The following is an 18890-nucleotide window of genomic DNA, read 5'->3' on the forward strand; positions in this document are numbered from 1 at the left end:
TTGGTTGGTGCTTTAGTCCCTGGGAGCTCTGGGGTGTCTGGTTAGTTGATATTGTTGTTCCTCCTATGGGTTTGCAAACCCTTTCAGTCCTTTCTCTAACACCTGCATTGGGTATCCTGTGTTCAGTCCAAAGGTTGGCTGTGAATATTCACCTCTGTATTTGTCAGGCTCTGATAGAACCCCTTAGGAGACAGCTATATCAGGCTCCTGTCAGCAAGTACTTCTTGGTATCGACAATAGTGTCTGGGTTTGGTGACTGTATATGGGATGGATTCCCAGCTGGATGGCCTATGCTCCACACTTTGTCTCCGTATTTGCTCCCCTGAGTATTTTGTTCCCCCTACTAAGAAGGACGGAAGAATTATCGGTTATGATGGTGCATGTCTTGAATCCCAGTGTTGGAGGGCAGCATTTGAAGAGTTTGAAGCCAGCCTGGTCTACATAGTGAGTTCCAGGCCAGTAAGGGCAGCACAGGAAGACCCTATCTCAAACATTAAGGGAATTTAAAATTAAGTGAGGGGTCAAAAATTTAAATATTGGAATTTTAAGGTAGATATAAAAATAGAACTTTCTAAGAGTATACAATGTTTCAATATTTATTACTTGGCAGTGAAACTATCAATATTTTAAATACCATTTTCTCTGGGTATATTTTTAAAACTTTATTCTCTTATTTCTACAATCGATTTCTGGATCGTCCTTATTTAGAATTTATTCAGACACATAAAAAGTCATTTTCTTATTTCATGTGAGCACTATTTCAAGTTTAATTTTATTAGCATTCTCTTTTCTATGTTTTTGTATCATATTATTACACATATGCACAAACAAAAACATCAAAACGCCCTAAAGAATCATTTATTCTAGGAAAAATTGTTCAGATACTTCTAGAGGCTTTCTCATGCAAAGAATTATTATCCTTGTCAGTAGTTTTCTTTTTTAAAAAAATAACTTTTAATGGTTATTTTCCTAGTTCTTTATAATATTACAAATATATCAACCACTGATAATATTCTTGTGTATTATAACACATTGACTCATTCCACTTTACTTTCATTATATCCACGTTTAAATAGTATGCCTAAAACATATTTATTGTTTCACTAACACTGAGCAATATCTGATAACTGCCCTTTGAAAGGTCGGTACATTTGTCTTTATCTCTCATCGTTCACAGGAGCATTGTGTATTGACTTCTTTAAGTTTTCTATGCTGCTGTAAGCGCAGAGATTTGTCCTGTTAGGAGACGAATCAGCACTATTTATATTATGACTACAATGTTCGAACCCTTGTTAGCTGCCTTTTAGGGTGGTTGTGCAAAGATGTCTCTTTAGCATTCTCTTTCACAGTCCTTTTCTTCTCAAAGAAAATTCCTCAGTTAATGAAATATAATACATATTGTTATTCTTCAAAATTGCTTAAATGAGGGGCCATATTTTACTCCCTATGCCATTAGATAATGCTTTCTTAGGTAGGTATTTTAAATTTTTCCGAGAGTTTGTAGTTACTTTTCTGTTTTCATTGTTCTTTATTTTGTATACCTTCTTCCAACTCCTCTGAGAACCTTCAACCTACCCTCCCATCTGATCTGAATCCCTTTCTATCTTTCTTTAGAAAAAAATTACCAAGATTTTTAAATCATGTCTTTGGCCTGCTCTCTCTCTCTCTCTCTCTCTCTCTCTCTCTCTCTCATTAATTCTGTATTTATTCACATAAGATCCTGGTCGCAGCCTGCCCCCCCTTTTCTCCCAGTCCCACCCTCACATATCCTGCCATCACCCCTACTCTTTCTCTTCAGAGAAGGGGAAACCCCACTTGGTTTACCTGCTTCCACTGGCACATCAAGTCGCAGCAGGACTAAGCACATTCTCTCCCACTGAACACCGCAGCCAATCAGGTAGGGGAAGGGGAACCAACAGAAGGCAACAGAGTCAGAGACAGCCCCCACTCCAATTGTTAGGGGACCCACACTAAGACCAAGCTGCACATCTGCTGCAAATGTATAGTGGGCCTAGGTCCAGCCCCTGCACACTCTTTGATTGGTTCAGTCTCTTTGAGCCCCCACAGGCCCAGGTTATTTGACTCTGTAGCTCTTGCGGCGTCCTACTAACTCAATCCTATCTCCCACTCTTCGACAAGACTCCCCCAGATGTGCCTGATGTTTGACTGTGGGTCTCTGTATCTGTTTCCATCTGCCCTTGGATGAAGCCTCGTGGAAGACAGTTATGCTAAGCTCTTGTCTGGAAGCATAGCAGAGTATCATTAATAGAGTCATTAAATAGCTCTTTCTCATGGAATGGGTCTGAAGTTGGGCCAGTCATTGGTTGGCGGTTCCCTCAATCTCTGCTCCATCTTCATCCCTGGTCATCTTGTACGTAGAACAAATATTAGGTCTAAGTTTTTGTGTGTGGGTTGATGTCTCCACCCTCTACTGTCTTGCCTGGCTATGGTAAGAAGTCTGAGGTATAGACTCCCTGGAACTTCCCTTAGCCCCGGTCTCAGTACTAGTCCCAGAGAGGCCCCAACTGATTTCTGTTCTCTCTCCAGCATTCTGCAACGGCTCTCCCAACAATTTATCCCCATCCTCACCTGCTCTCCCACCAAGTTCTCTCCCTCCATTCACCTCAGATACCTATTTTATTCCCCCTTCTAAGTGAGATTCATGCTTCCTCCCTCGAGACCTCCTTGTTACCTAGTTTCTTTGGATCTTTGAGTTGTAGCATGGTTATCCTGTACTTTATGGGGAATATCCACTTATAAGTGAGTACATACCATGCCTGTCTTTCTGGGTCTGTGTTTCCTCACTCAAGACGATATTTCTAGTTCTAGCCATTTGCCTGCAAAATTCATGTTTGCCCTCATTCATTTATTCATTCATTCTTCCCTCCTTCCCTTTTTCCCTTCATTCACTCCCTCCCTCCCTCCCTCCCTCCCTCCCTCCCTCCCTCCCTCCCTCCCTCCCTTCTTTCCTTCCTTCCTTCCTTCCTTCCTTCCTTCCTTCCTTCCTTCCTTCCTTCCTCCCTCCCTTCCTCCCGCCATTCCTCCATTTTTCTCTTGTGCGTATGTGGGTGCTTTTTGTACTTTGTGCTTTAGTCACAGTCTTTTTCCCTTTGGCTATAGCAGCTCCTGTCATCTTGGTGCACACTGGAGTGGCTGTTTTCAGTACTTCTGTAAGTGCTCACCTGAAAACTGCTTTCTGCTTTTTAACAGCACATATGACACATGTGTAGAGGTCAGAGGACAACCTCTGGGACCATTCTTCAGGTACCTTCCCTTTTGTGTGAAAAGGGATTTTTTTCCCCCTTTGGCGTAGAATTTTATCTTGTAAAACTACAAACTTCTAACTTCTCCACCTGTCATCTTGCTCCCTCCAGGATTGCAGCTATACCACCATGCCTTCTCTCTCTCTCTCTCTCTCTCTCTCTCTCTCTCTCTCCTTATCAAGAATTCTAGGAATCAAAACACCATACTTCCTGCTTTAGTCACAGTCTTTTTCCCTTTGGCTATAGCAGCTCCTGTCATCTTGGTGCACACTGGAGTGGCTGCTTTCAGTACTTCTGTAAGTGCTCACCTGAAAACTGCTTTCTGCTTTTTAAGCTAAAGTCTCCTGTTTTCTACATTACACGAATACTAGTTTCTTCCTTCTGCCATAACCTATTATTTCAAAAAGAGAAGCTTAAGATTACACTGTATATCACCTTAATGTCTAACAGGACAAAAGTCTAGCCTAGCTCCCACTGGACAGAAATCAAAGTGTTGGCAGTGTTGTACTCCTTTCTGCAGGTCCCAGGAGAAATCTATCTCAATGCCTTCTCCAGCCTCCAGAGACAACTTTGAGAATAGTGCTCCTTCCCCCACCTTACCATCTAACAATGGCTAATGGAATGTCCATAGCACATCACACTGCAACCTTCCTATCTGGCCCCTATAACATGCCTCTGCTTCTATCTTCTACTTCTGAGGATGTTCATGATCAGATGAGGCTCAGTTGTCATAGTTCTGCAAAGTTTCTTTGGCTATATAAGGTAACATATTCAAAGGCCCCCAAAATCAAGAGATAGATATAGTTGAAGGGTCATTTTTTATCTCCAGTAACATATTTTCCCTCTCTTAGTTTGTAAAGCTAGCTCCCACTATATCTTTAAAAATTAGCATATGCTAACATTAACTCATTAATCCACATAGTTCATCAGCCGTTTTACAAATTAAATAATCACAATTGAGATAGAAGTAAAACTACATAATTATCAGTAAATGAGAGTGGTCACCCTCTGCATTTACCTATAGAGTATACTACTACTTGTGAGATTGGGCTGGACCAAACCTGGTCAATCCATTTGATGGCCATCTTCATTTCAGCTCTTTCACATGATGTCATATGAATTTGCATAAGTAAATGTGATGGATTTCACCTTATCAAAGTTGCCATTTGCATGTAAAATTAATAACTTTTTCTCACTCCTGACCAATGCCCCAAATGTATTCTGCAGCATGAAATGAAATCAATGCTAACCTCTTAATTAAATAGACCTCATGCTGCTGAGCAGGAGGTACTTTTATACCCCTAAACTTGGGAAGATGAGGCAGGAGGATGGCAAGTTTGAGGTCATTCTGTATTACCAAATACTACCAATTTGGTTAAATAAATAAATAAATAAATAAATATAGCAAAAAAAAAAAAGTATAGCTCTGGGTCATCCCTTTGTGTCCATTTTCAGTTTCTCTAAGTAAATCTTATGTGCATACATATAAGTTACATAAGTATTCGTTTTATTATGTCATTTGGTATATTGATTTCTTTTTGTAAATGAATGTGTATGCATGTATGCATATGTATATTCATGTGTCACTTACCAGTTAGGCAGTCAAACAATAAAATGAGATAGAAATTATGGCCTGCAACAGTCCAGGCTTCAATGTAAAAGCAACACTCATATGAACATTCAACAACAATGTAGCCTCATGCCTAGTATTTGTAAACATTAACCATCTAGTTATTTAAAATGAGCTGTGAGAAACAGTACTCATAAGATTAAACAGTGTTAAATTTCAGTCAGACACCAAAGGTAGAGTATACCTTAAGGAATACCCGATGTGTATTCCTTAAACACAATTCATACATGTACCTGTAACTATGTCAATACCACCATCCTCACATAAAAATGATTTAAGATATTATCCTATAGCCAAAAGTACCCATTACATGTAACCGTGGCTTTGCTATGTATGGTCACCATGTCATTTTGCTGATATAGTGTATTTTGAATAGGTAATTGGGGAGAAAAACCAGTCAAGTATATTTGCAAATATTTTCCTTTCTTGACTTTTTCTTGCCCTGTGGTCAAGCTATTTCTAATGCATCATCAACTTTGTGATTACATTCCTTGGGAGAGAAGAAGTGGAGCTTGGAGAGCAGTTGGCTAAAGAGGCGGCTAGACATGAATATATGATGTCACAAAAGGCTTCAAAACCAGAGAAAGTAAAAGAAGGTTCAAAGACTGACTATAAAGAAATCAAATGATATGACAGAAAATGATACAGTATAAAAATATCTTCCATCAACAGACTTTCAAGAAGGTTTTAAATTAAGTAAAAATAAATTTTGCAGATGCCTCTAAAAAATTCCACTAAAAGCAAATATTATCACTGGCTTCAGGTGTCTCTCTCTCTCTCTCTCTCTCTCTCTCTCTCTCTCTCTCTCTCTCTCTCTCTCTTTCTCCCTCCCTCCTTCCCTCCCTCTCCCTCACACGCATGCTCTTATGTGCTCTTGTGTGTAAGCACCGTGGAAATTTTATGGCTGATGCCTATCCTGTCTCTTAACTCATCCTAATTATATTCATAATTAAATTGTAAAAATTATAGTTGACCAGAGCCAAATGGCTTGTACAGGTGTCTCTTTGTAGGAATGGTTTAGTACTAGATAATAAACAACCAGACTTCAATCTACTTAATTTGGCTTAATGAAAGTCCTTTATAAGTAAAACTAGAAGGTGATTCAGAATTAAATTCAGGCCTTGACTGTGAAATTAATTGAGTAGTATGACATCAACTCCATTAGAAAGTGTAGTGATAGTCTTTTGCTTTTCCTTAAAACCTTTATTTGTCCTCCATGTCCTTGAGGTCACTTTTTCAAAGCAATAATTATTTCAAGCTGAGTGATCAGCATGGCAGCCTTCACGAGTGAGCTTCCTCAGCATCTCTGCCCTCACTGCACAGACATGCTATCAAAATGCACAATGAGGCACGAAGTTCCTTCCTAGTACTCAGTGGAAAATGGTTAACTTCACCAATTCCTCTAATGATGGATTCGGGTGGCTGGTTTTCACTGCTTCGATAGACCATGATGAAATTTAAGATGTGGCCTTTTGTTCCATCCAACTTCATTTCATATGCTTCAGTTCACACTGGATGATAGCCACCACCACGGACCTTCCACAACATCTTCCACCCACCACCAACTATGGGTGTGTTCCCATCACCAGGAGGACATCCTCTCCCTCTGGTCCAGCAACTTTTCCCTCACCCTATCCATTATAAAAACAGACAAGTTACTGGAACTGCCTTCATTTTATTTTGAGGAAAAGCTCAAATCCTTGTAAGAGTTTCAAAGCCTTCTATGACCTGCTTGCACATAAGCTCTCTGTCGATATTTTTCTGCCTCACCCATCACATGACAGCCCTTTGAACCAATGCTTTCCTTCAAATATCGAAGGCACGTTGAATTTGCCTCATCATCATCTGAAACTCACTGCCTCAGATTGCTTCTCAGATGTCCCCTTCCAGCCAAATCTTGAAATGCCTCAGCTGCATCACACATTGTACTGCTATTCAGATTCTAACTGTAAAAGGTACTTGTTTTAAAACCTTGAACACAATCTTATTTCTCTGAACCTCTAATTCCGCCTATGTTAAAACTGATGGGAAAGAAAACGGTGCTTTTAATGGAGATTTTCAAATACTTTGTTGAAATGCTAATTGTATTACCTCACTTTTTACAGTTTCTGGCACACAGTGTTCAGTCAATGTTCGCTAATATTATTATGTCAACCTATAATCAGACTACCATTTAAACAGTATAATCTTAGGAGACCTTCCTGTCTATATTCATCTCTCTTCTGGCACAGCTATATCAAGTGATGCATGTTACTATATTCATTCTGCTTTAATAGTTTGTCTCTAGAACTCACACAGTGCAAGACATGTCTACGATAATATAAGACATTTTCTTATTCGCAATCTGGGGAATTCCAGTTTCTTTAGCTTATGATATAGGTTATTCTGAAGAACCGACAGATAATCAAAAAATGTGACCTTTTACTGAAGAGCTCACATCCTTTTTCATAATCCATAGGCTACCTCAGCTTTTCCTAGTTGATTCTGTCTTGCTTCTGTTATACATTAGCAAGCCCGTGGTACACAATATGGTATGGTATGTGTCAGTTTTAGTTTGGCACCAAAACTGACAACTCCAAAGTAATTCATCTCCAAGTTAAAAAAATGTATCTACTTTTCTTTGTGTGTGAATTGGTGATTCGGGCTTATAAGTGTCTCGGGTAAGTGGAAGGGGAATATATCAGATATGGTAGAGGAAGCTATATAGAATAGCCTTTGAAGACCTTGAGACAGTATAGATTTTGTTAAAAGCTTAAAATAGTCAAAGGTTTACCAACTAAACTATATTCAACAAATATCACACACACAGAGAGAAAAAGACACACACAGGTACATGCATATCTCATTACCCAAATCAGAAATGCTTTACCTGCTGCACAGTATATATTCTATCTTCCTAAAAGGAGGCTTTAAAAAAGACTATTTTCATCAGAAGAAATCCCATATTAACTTCACATGTACTCATTTCAAACTTTTCAGGAAGTGACAACTGTGCCTCTGCCCTCTTACTTGCGGATCCTTGTATAAGCTGTGACTGCATACTCTCATTATCAACTCGATAGGATTGAAAGATACCTATGAGATTTATTAAACACACCTTTAAATGTGTCTATTATACTGTTTCCAGAGATCACTGTATCATGCAAGCTCAGACTTAATCAATATTTTAATCCATAAATAGATTCCTCTGAATAAAGGGCTGAGAGAGGTAGCAGTCTAGCTAGAGTACATACATCACTTAAATGGCATACCTTGTCCCTGACCCTCCTTGTGCTTCCTGTCTGCTATGAAGTGGTCAGGTATAATATGCTATAGACTTCCTTCACGACGGGACACCACATGACAGGTCCAGAAATAACAGAGGCCATGACATGGACTGCACCGAGCTTGGAATAAGGCATTTATTTCTCTTTGAGCTGCTTCTCACACTAACAAAATGCCAACTAACACCTATGTTTAATGGCTCAAACATGTGTCCTCTGATCCTCTGTATTTCTATCAAGAGAAAGATGTTCTCTGAATATCTTCTTGAGTTTTCTGAAGAGGAGCCTTTCTTCATTAGGCACCCTCCTCAGTGTTTTGAGAGTTAAACTCTAGATGTGATAGCTGCTGTCTGTGTGATATAAGGCACCAGGTCGAGTTTTGCTTACGTTGATAGAGCTGATCACAGCCATATAGTTTAGAACAGAACATTTTCCCCCAAGGATTGATGCAGACATTTTTACCCATGCATTGGGAAGCAGAAGTATGGAAAACAGATAGACTGTTTTTGAAAACCACTATCTGTGCTTGTTTAAGAGGGGGAGATAGTAATGATCAAAAAGATAAAATTACGTATAGATTTTTAAAACTATTCATGAACTATAAATGTTATGTAGGCTATCTATCTGGATTTTTCAGTTCACTAATTGCAATTTTCTGTTTAAATGTGCAACTCCCTCCTCCCTTTTCTACAGTTTTGGTTTCAGAAACACCTTTATTTTTTGAAATTGCAATTCTCAAAGGTCAAATGCCCAAGGCCTGAGCTCATGATTACTGTCTAACCAGACAATCAGCTCTTGGCCCCTTGCTATTTTGCTTCTCACCTTGAGTGTCCAGCATGTGAAAGGTTCACCCTTTCAGATCTCAATTCCATTCCTCTGCCAAGTAACGGATGGGCAGACATAATTAGTGCCATCTGTCCTGCTAGTTGCAGGTGGAGACTATCTACCCAACAGATGAAAGCTTGATCTTTCGAGGTCTTTCTTCAGACCCCTGACTCTTCAACACAATGGTAACATTATTCTTTGACATTTTGCATATATTATTCACTGAATTTCTAAGCAACACCTATGAAGGATCCACTTTCTTACTGAAATATTCACTGGGACTTTCCTATCCCTTTGGGTTGTATTGTGAAAACTGTTTTCAGAAAAGACAGAGAAGTGTAAGGAAATCAGATATCTGACTTGGAAAGCATTCAGGAAGTGTTGTCTATGATGTTCAAGACTTCTGAAATTTAATTCCCTCAATAAATATATAGTAGTGTAAGCTAATCAAGAAGCATGAACAAAGACACAGAGAGAACAGCTAGAACCTAGCTAGAAAGCCCACATTGCTGGACATCAGGCACCCAGCAGAGCCTTTCTCCAAAAGACCCTCAACATTACAGCTCAAGTACAGCTCTCTCCTTTCCTCACTTTTCCTCTGCTCTTTGAGGAATTTCCCATGAATCAGTGTTTCCAGATCTCCCATCGCCAAAATGACACTTCTTCAAAACTGACCTTGCAAAGTTTGGAATTAGTCTTTGCTGGAGCTTCCATAAAAATCTGTTGCTTAAAAAACAGAAATGTTAATTCTCGCAGACCTGAAGTTAAGAAGTCCAAAATCAGGCAAAATCAGGCAAATTGAGGACCTCATCATGGTTGAGCTCTGGTACAGACTTGGCCCTTGTGTACTCCGGATCCATGTATCTATACCTGGCTTCTTTTCCAAGAACCTCTCCTCTGAGTACTATCACAGCGGGGTCTTGAGCTTCAACATGCAAGTTCAAGACAACACAACCATTAAATCTATACTAGAAAACCTACTTCAACAGAATGTTTTAGGTGTGCAAATTTGTCAGCATAAGATGGTTTCCTCCTTTATTCTGACAATATCATCCTCCCACTGCAACACAAGATTTAGTTAGTTCTTTATTTATATTCTTAATTCTGTTATTGTTATCTGAAATTGAATTGTGCAGTCCCAGGCATCACTTTCACTCCTGTTTTCTAATATTGTTTACAGGCAGAGATGTTTGGCCAACCCTGTAACATTTTTTTTTTCTTCTAAGCATGACCTGCCAAAAATGAAACCAAGAGGAGTGTTTGTCTTAAGTTCTGCATATTCATCGACTAATCTCACCTGAGTTTCTAACAATTAGAACTGGAGCCAAAGACATGTCCTAAACTATAAAATCTTTAGATGATATCACTCAACCTTCCTGCCACTAGTTGACAGCTTCAAGACTGGGTAATATAAATTATACAAGCATTTGGAAGAACTGAGCTGTTAGAGATAACAATTCACATTTTGAGAAGAATTTCAAATACAGTTCAAGTAAGGATAACTGCAGAAAATAGGGACCCCAGGATACCAAAGTAAAGGGCTCTAGATTTCTGGAGTAATTTTATAATTTAAGCCAGAAATATAGACATTATTTCTATATGAAAATATAAATATGTCTAGAAATATATAATTATTTCTAGTTAATTCTATTTTCACCTTAGATTTTTGTGGTGTGTGTGTGTGTGTGTGTGTGTGTGTATGTTTTGCTATATGTACCTGTTAGTGTGGCTATGTAAAAATTCTGTGTGATTGTGTGTGCATGTAGAATCTAGAAATCAATGTCAACGTATCTTTGATTATTGTTTTTTCAGTTTTCTGAGATAGTCTCTCATGGAACCTAGAAACCCCTTCCTCAATTTAAGAGCTGAGGCTACAGCTGCATGCCAGCACACTAAGGCTGGTATTGTGCTTTTTAACCGAAGTTTTGTGCTAATCTCATCTCATAAAAGTTGAGTCTTTATGCTATGAAGACTTTTATTAAAGTTGTACTTATCTGTTGTGTGTCTTGTATTTAGTGATCTCACGCGATCTAATTGTAATTCATTACAGACACCATGAACTACATCCACATAGGATGATGGATTTCATTAGAACCATTTGTGCTATGACTGTCGCAGTGAATAGCCATCCCATATCTTGCTTTCTCTCCTTGAGCTATAAAAACATCGAACTTAGGCCTCTATGAACTCAAGTAAAAAGAAGAATTTCAAATCTCTGACTTTCTATCAAAACTAAAAATGATTAATCTTGGTGAGGAAGACATGGTAAAAGCCTTGACAGGCTAGAAGCAAGGCTTCTTGTGCCAAACAGTGGTCTGAGTCGTGGATATAACTAAAAACTAGAAAGCTAAGACAGCAGAAGTACCTTACTGCTGGTGTAGATAATGTTTTCTGCAGTTTAGATAAAAGATCCATCAGTTAAAACAATTTCTTAAGTCAAGTCTATTTTTATTTTAAAGAAGATGGGAAGGCTGAGCAGAAAATCGTGAACCTGGGAGTGGCTGGTTCAAGGAAAGATGTCATCTAATGACATAAAGTTCAAGGCAAAAAAGAAGCGCTGGTATAGAAAACTCCAGCAACTTTCCTTGAAGTTGCTGGGAATACAATATTGTATGATATTATACAATAGTGAATGAAGTTACCTATACTGATCAGAAGGTTTCTCAACGTAGGTGAAGCAGCTTTATAATATAAGTAAATGCCTAACATTTCCAGAGCTAAAGAGGAGAAGTCCATTCCTGGCTTCAATGGACAGACTCTTTCTCTCTTATCACAGACTTCTCTAACTTTAAGTTTAATTCAACACTCATTTCTCATTCTAAAGATCCTAGAACATTAGAGAATCATGGTGTCTTGTTTGCTTTTGTTCTGTGGATAGGAAAATAAAAGCCAGGATAAGAGCACATCTGTTTACATTAAAATCTACAGAATCTTCTAACTTCATTTTGAGGTCTATTACTTGGGAAAAAACTTTCAAAGTATCACTGTTCAATAACTATCCCATACTCACCTAAGGGCTCCAATAGAAATGAAAATGAGAGTAAGGTTGATTTCTTGGTTGCTAACCCCCCCCCTCACCTTGCAGCCACTGGGTGAAGCAATAATCTTGATTTTTCAGGTCTCATTATTTTAAAAGCACATTTGATAATGGTATAGTGGTCACAGATGGTGATTATCCTGATAGAATTGGGCAAAGCATATTAAAAGCCCTTTAGAAAGGATCTGTCATGCTAAATACAATGAAGAACATTTGCATTTCACGGGAGATGATGAGAATGGTAACAAGTATAGATAGGGAAAAGTCAGATCCCACTTTGATGATGACTTTGCAAGGCAGGCATTGGTTGGAATAGCTCTATAATGAAAATGACAAGAGACAGAGGATGAGATGTGGTGCCTCCATCGCTGGGACTTCACGATAAACCATCAATGGACTAGGAGTGACTTCTCTTGTTGGGACCAATATTCCATCTTGAGATAAACTATGTCAAAGACATCATGAACATTATTAAGGAAAAAATACATAATGTAGAATATTACATAAATGGATTTGATAAGCATTAACAGGATTTGAGAAATCTGACTTTAATGTTGAAAGTGCTGCCATGGGTAAAGTAGTATCAAGACCTAGCAAAGCAAGCAGATCTCTCATTGAAAATAGATACAATTGACATAAAAAAAAAACAAAATCCCAAAACTCCATTGCTGCTGAACAACTTGCCATGGCCACTGCAATCTTCCAGAGCCACAGTTCAACATAGTCAGTAGTCATCAACACCAAAGCCAACCCCTACCACAAAAAGACTGTGACTAACAGCTCAAATGTTCCTTAGAAATTTTAGCAATGGGCCTCTGTTTGTGGACATAAAAATTCAAATATAAAATACTTAATTTCATGTGATATATTTGATAGCAAATACTAGAAGAAAACAACTTCAAAATATAATCCCTGGATACAAATATAGCTCCTTCACAAATATACATGTATCTAGGAATACACATAGGCACAGTCTCAGTGTCTCTGCTGCTGTGATAAAACACTATGACCATAAGCACCTTGAGGAGGAAAGGGCTTACAGTGTGTCTTACGGTTACACATCACAGTACATCACTGAGGGAATTCAGGGGGAGCTCATAGGAAGAAGCTGGTGGTAGAAATTGAAACGAGTCATGGAGAAGTTGTCCTTACTTTCTTGGTCCTCATGGCTTTTTCAGTTGTCTTTCTCATACACTTTAGCATCACCTGACTAAGGGTGGCACTACCCACAATGATTAAGGCTCTTCCATATCAATAGTTAATCAATAACATTCACTACAGACTTTCCTAACAGGCAAATCTTATGGTGGCAATTTCTCAGTTGAGAGCCCCTCTTTCCAAACCATTCTAGATTATGTCAAATTGATCAGAATATTCAGTGTTGTACTTCCTTGGTGTAGACAAAGATTCAAGTTAATCTAAAGCAAAGATCACTTCCTTTATCATTTGTAAAAATGCATGGAGATGGGAGGACCAGGCATTGTGTGGGCTCACTGCCTATCAAGATGTCCTTACAAAGATGCTAATGCTCAGTTTGGCCAAAACTACAAAAGTAAAACACACAGAATCAATATTTATAAATGTCAGCCTGATTGGTTTTCATTCTATCATCATACTAAGGTGTGAAAGGGGTTGCAAATGTGGCCTTTCGTTGACACAAGAAGCTGTAGGTGCAGATCAGACACAAAAGGCCCTTATGATGCCATCTCAATGTATTCTTTCAGTGCTCTTAGACTCAACTCGATCATAGAGGATTCTCATGTTCAGCTTTCCAAGAGGATTTCTCTATGGGTCCACCAAGTATAAAATCTTCACCAAGTAGGGTATCTCTTCTACACCAAGGCCCACCTAGAGCCTTGATGACAGTATTTGATCAGTCATAAAGAAGCCATTGAGTATACTGTCAGGAACTTCCAACACCACACCGTAGTACCACACAATTTGCTTTGTTAAATTTGAGAAGAATACAGTGCTCATGGGGGCCAAGCTGTCATTTCTCCTTGGTATATTGATCTGAGTAAGTTGGATAAAATGGGAATCTATTACAATGATAACCACAATTTGCATTGTAAAACTCACTGATTTTTTTAAGCAACAATATCCATAGATCACACAAGGCAAAATCCAAAGAATAGAAGAAAACTGATAGGAATTGTCCATTTTAAAATGCATTAACAGATAGAATCCAGTTTACTCCTGAAACAGAGTGTGCTATTTAGAACTCTAAGGAGAAGAGACCACATAAACATGATTGACTTTCTTGATCATACACATAATCTCAGAACCTTGTTCTTTGTTTCTGTCTTCGCTATTCAAATGAAATTCAACAATTATTTTTATTGCTTTTGGTCTCCAAGGCAACATTACAGGTTTTCATTCCTGGGCCTAGGTTGCTGGGAAAACTTTTAAAAATAAAATAAAGCACCAGTGAGATTCAAACACCCCTAACAGATGGAGAAGGTGGAAGGGCATGCAAATGTATTTGTAAGGAACATTTAATTTATCTTTTAGGAATGTTGGCTAAGAACACCTATTTTGTGCGAAATGCATCAGGAGAAAACAACAACCGGGCTAGCAGTAAGATCCTCCTTGCATTGTAAGTCATTAAAGTATAAATCAAAATGAGGAATCGTGCTCTCATTACAACCCTAAATGTGGATAGGAAATAACAAAGGATTCTCTCTACAACTTTCATTCTGTGTTGCTAGGAAGAGAAAACTATATCAGAGCATCATTTTACCCCTCACACCAACTACATACACACACACACACACACACACACACACACACACACACACACACACATTTGGCTTGCAAAATAAAGCCATCATTTCGACCTTTCCTACCCAGGGAAAGTTTTAAACTTAAAATTAAAATACTAACCATATGTCTCCTCATACTGGATGACAGTACATGTCTTCCTTAGGGCTACTATTGCTGTGATGAAGTACTAAGGCCAAAGCAACTTAGGAGGAAAGGTTTTCTTTGGCTTACACTTTCATGTCATTGTTTATCATAGAAGGAGGTCAGAACAGAAACTCCACCAAAGCAGAAACTTGGAGGCAGGGACTGATGTAGGGGCCAAGCAAGGGTGCTGCCTCCTGGCTTGTTCAGTCTACTTTCTTATACTTTCTTATAAAAGCCAGTACTACCAGCCCAGGGGTGACACCACCCACAATAAGCCATATCCTTCCACAGCTATCACTAATTAATAAAATTCCCTATAGGTTTGCCTACAACCTGATCTTATTGTGGGCATTATTCTCAACTTAGTCTCCTGCCTCTCCAATGACTCTACCCTGAATCAAGTTGACATAAAAACCAGCCAGCACAATATATTTCTTAAATTCTGGAATACTTGTGGATACAGAACACAATATACAGAAAAGTACACAGATTGCAGTATTCTTAGTTGGGAAATTTAAAAATGAAAAAATGTTTTCTAGGCTTATATGTCTATGCTTTCTCTTCTGACAATGTTTAGTGAATTTTCTCTATTGCATTTTTGTTTTTCTAATTGTTAGTTTGCTTTTATTGGTTGGTTTGTTTGTGTATGTATGTGTTTGTTTGTTTGTTTGTTTGTTTAAGATGGCATCTTGCTTTGTAGCACAGGCTGGCCTAGAATTTAACTCCTGCCTTTGCCTTTTCAGTTCTGGTTGGGATTAGAGCCATGCATTGCCATACCTGGCTCCCTACTGAGATTTTAGGTGCAAAACCATGTATAGCCTGTCTCAAATCTACTAAAAGAACAGTGCAGTACAGGTTTTCATCTACTTCTCTTTGTGTTCTGTGCACTGAACCAGGCTTCACGAATACCTTGCAAACACTCTACCAGTGACTTAGATCCCAAGCCCTGTTTTCCATCTCTAAATCTGACTTAAGATTCTCTTGGAGCAAGAACCATAACTCACTCTTGTTCATGACTCCAACACAAGGTGAATATAAAAGTCAGTGCACTTTGTGGAGGTCTATTCATGTAATTTCTACTGGAGCAAACCCTGGTAATTAGTCGCAACAATGTTGTAATATCCATGTGGATAATCAGAAGAACTGGTGGCAAGGAAATGAGAGAGGTGGAAACTCTGCTTAATTCCATTCCTTTTGTTGACAATAAATTTAAGAACTAAATACTTAGTTCTCTCCAAATGTTCATCTGTGTTTATGAGCTCTGTTTTATCAATGTTTTATAGATACTAGACCCTACATTTTCTATATATCAGTGTAGTGGTTTTAAGCAATCAATTTGTTTTTTATTTTAACTGGCTAGTGTACTTCTGCAGCCTTCAAAGGGTTACCTGAACTCCTGCTAATTCAACCTGCCAGGCTTAAATGGAGAGCCCTGGTACAGAGGACAGTGAAACTGTACCATAAAAATAAATTACTGTCATGAATATTAAGCAAGAAGAATATAATAAACATGACTGTTTACAGGATTCTGATTTATTGGCACTGATATACTTATAAATTATGACCCTAAGTGTTTATTCTAGAATTGTTTCAGAGTATAGACCGAACAAAGCTGGATGAACATTTCCTGTAGACTACACCATCTGCCACCAAATCTCTTCTGCCCTGCTCTCTTGTTGACATTCCCTGTGCAAGTGGCACTGGGTCCATACATGCACATAGTTGCCTTGAGTTTTGTGGGCAGATCGAAGCAGGTATCCTTGCATGGTGTGGTGATGAAAGCACCATCAGGGACCTTCTGTTCTTACCAAGGAACAGCTCCTCCTACAAAGCAGCCCAGAGGTCTCTTCTACTTGTGTTGATCAACTGTACTCAAAAGAGTGTCCTTTCAGTGGAGTTGGGATTCGCCAATGGAGTACAGCATTGTTTTAAAGGTTTGCTTAGCAATGTGTGTTCTGATCATGAATGCTGAGACATATGAGACTAAACAGCAAGCTAGGTGACAGAAAGAAAAAAATGAGCCTGTGTACCTATTGTGCTCCCTTGTTTACTGTAAGAGAACAGCAAGAGAGCCCTGCCCTCAGCATTCTGATACTCACAAGCGAGAGTTAGTAAAATTTGTCATCCATTTTAAATGACATGATTTGGAACCAGTGATTTAATCAACAGATGGCTAGAATAAGGTATCATACTAAAAATAAAAAGAACAAAAAAATAGTGTTCTCCTGCCTCAGGTTTTTTAGCTCTTGTGATAAATCTAATCAAAGTTTCTTCAGAAGAGTTATTATTGTGATGTCCTCTTGTCTCTAATGTGTCTAAAAACATTTAAGGAAGATATCCAATAAATTTAATATCCTCAACAAAGGATAAAATTTCCACACATATTGTATCTATATGCATCTATACATGTATACTGAATGCAGATTCTCTCAGACCCTTGGCACTATTAGTCTTAGAAATTCTTGAAGCTCTCTCTGTCTCTGTCTCTCTGTCTCTCTCTGTCTCTCTCTTTCTCTCTCTCTCTGTCTCTCTCGGTGTGTGTGTGTGTGTGTGTGTGTGTGTGTGTGTGTGTGTGTAGAAACAGTTTAGAAAGCATTTTGAGAGGTACATAAAAATATGTACAAACAGGCTCCTTGAAATATTGTGAATAACAGTGAAAACCATAGAGTGAATTCAGATGAACTTTAGAGAAGGTGACTGTGGGTGGTTCAGTAATAGAATGCTTGTCTAGCATGCACAGGTCCTGAATTCGATCCTTAACATTGCAAAAACAACAACAAACAATAAAATTAAACCCCACAGAAAACTAAACCATGGCCAATTCATATAATACAATTGTTAAATTATTCTTTTGAAACATTACATCACAAGGCAAAAAGGCACTAGTTATTAAGCGAAAGCATAAGCTTAATGTAGCATTACAGTACCATCTTAGCCTGTTCTTTGCTACTGTGGCAAACTAGGGCTGGGTAACAGGTAAAGAATCAGAGCTGTAAGTTTTGAAGACTGGGAAAGTCAAAGTCTTTCCTCAAGAAGGGCATCCAGCTGTAGACCTAAGGTCACATGTGGAAAGACATAATAATATACACATGGGTGGAAGAAAAGTGGATAGAAGAGAAGAGAGAAAGAAGAAGGAAGAAGAAGAAGGGAGAGACAGGTTTTTTAGCTGTGGTAGGGGAAATGGCTCCCGTATCTAGGATAATGGCATTCTTTCATGAAGGGAGAGCTCTCATGGCCTAATCTCCTCTTTAAAAGTTCTACTTCTCAACACTTGCACTGGGAATTCGGTGCCTAACACATGAGCTTGGAGTACATATATAAATCATAGCAAGTGTAGATCTGTTACTAAACATGGATATGAATATCTGTGAATGATTATTTAAGCCTGAAGTTTTTTCTTCTGTTTTTGCTTTAATATGATCTGTGCATTTCTGAAGTAAGAATACTATCTTAATGAATATTAAGAATATTTTTGTAAAGTAAACAATAATAGGAGTAATCTTATAATCAGACATTCTAGGAGCTTCCAAAGAACTCTGATTCATATCACTTCTATAGAAACAGAGTCCTGGAACTAAGATGATAGATTTTGTTGTTGTCCACTGCATTTGAAATAAGGTCCAATAATCTTTACTAAAAAAGGAGTAAACCCTTGGGTGATTATATTTTGCTGTTAGCTCAGGAAGTCATTCGTCTTCTTCCTATTTCTTGATGAAGGTACACAGGAAGAGTGAAACTCTTCCTTCTGAGATAGATGTCTGCCATGCCACCTTGCTTCAAGCCAAGGCATGTGTATTTTGAGGGAAGTACTGAAAAGTGATACTATCCCTGACTAAGCAAATGATGACTTAATGTGGTCTAGCTGGACAGTGGGCGATAAGACAATAAATGTTCCACAGAAGAGATGTGATAGATCAGGATTTGCTTCATAAAGGAGGCAGCAGGGATATCAGCTGCTTGGGATG

The 18890-nt window shown here is 38.4% G+C and overlaps 1 protein-coding gene across 9 annotated transcripts in view; it reads left to right on the forward strand.

Annotated features, from left to right (window-relative positions):
- Positions 1-18890, forward strand: part of Arhgap15 (Rho GTPase activating protein 15) — a 647156-nt gene that overhangs the window by 500322 nt on the left and 127944 nt on the right. Inside the window, exon 13 of one of the 9 annotated variants that reach the window (XR_001783199.2) lies at positions 14530-14614. The exons of the other annotated variants lie outside the window; for them this stretch is intronic. The gene's annotated coding sequence lies outside the window, so the exon portion shown is untranslated. The remainder of the gene's footprint in view (positions 1-14529; positions 14615-18890) is intronic. 9 annotated transcript variants of the gene reach the window in all.

The sequence above is a fragment of the Mus musculus genome, chromosome 2 (genome assembly GCF_000001635.26).
Source record: "Mus musculus strain C57BL/6J chromosome 2, GRCm38.p6 C57BL/6J".
NCBI classification, from domain to species: domain Eukaryota; kingdom Metazoa; phylum Chordata; class Mammalia; order Rodentia; family Muridae; genus Mus; species Mus musculus.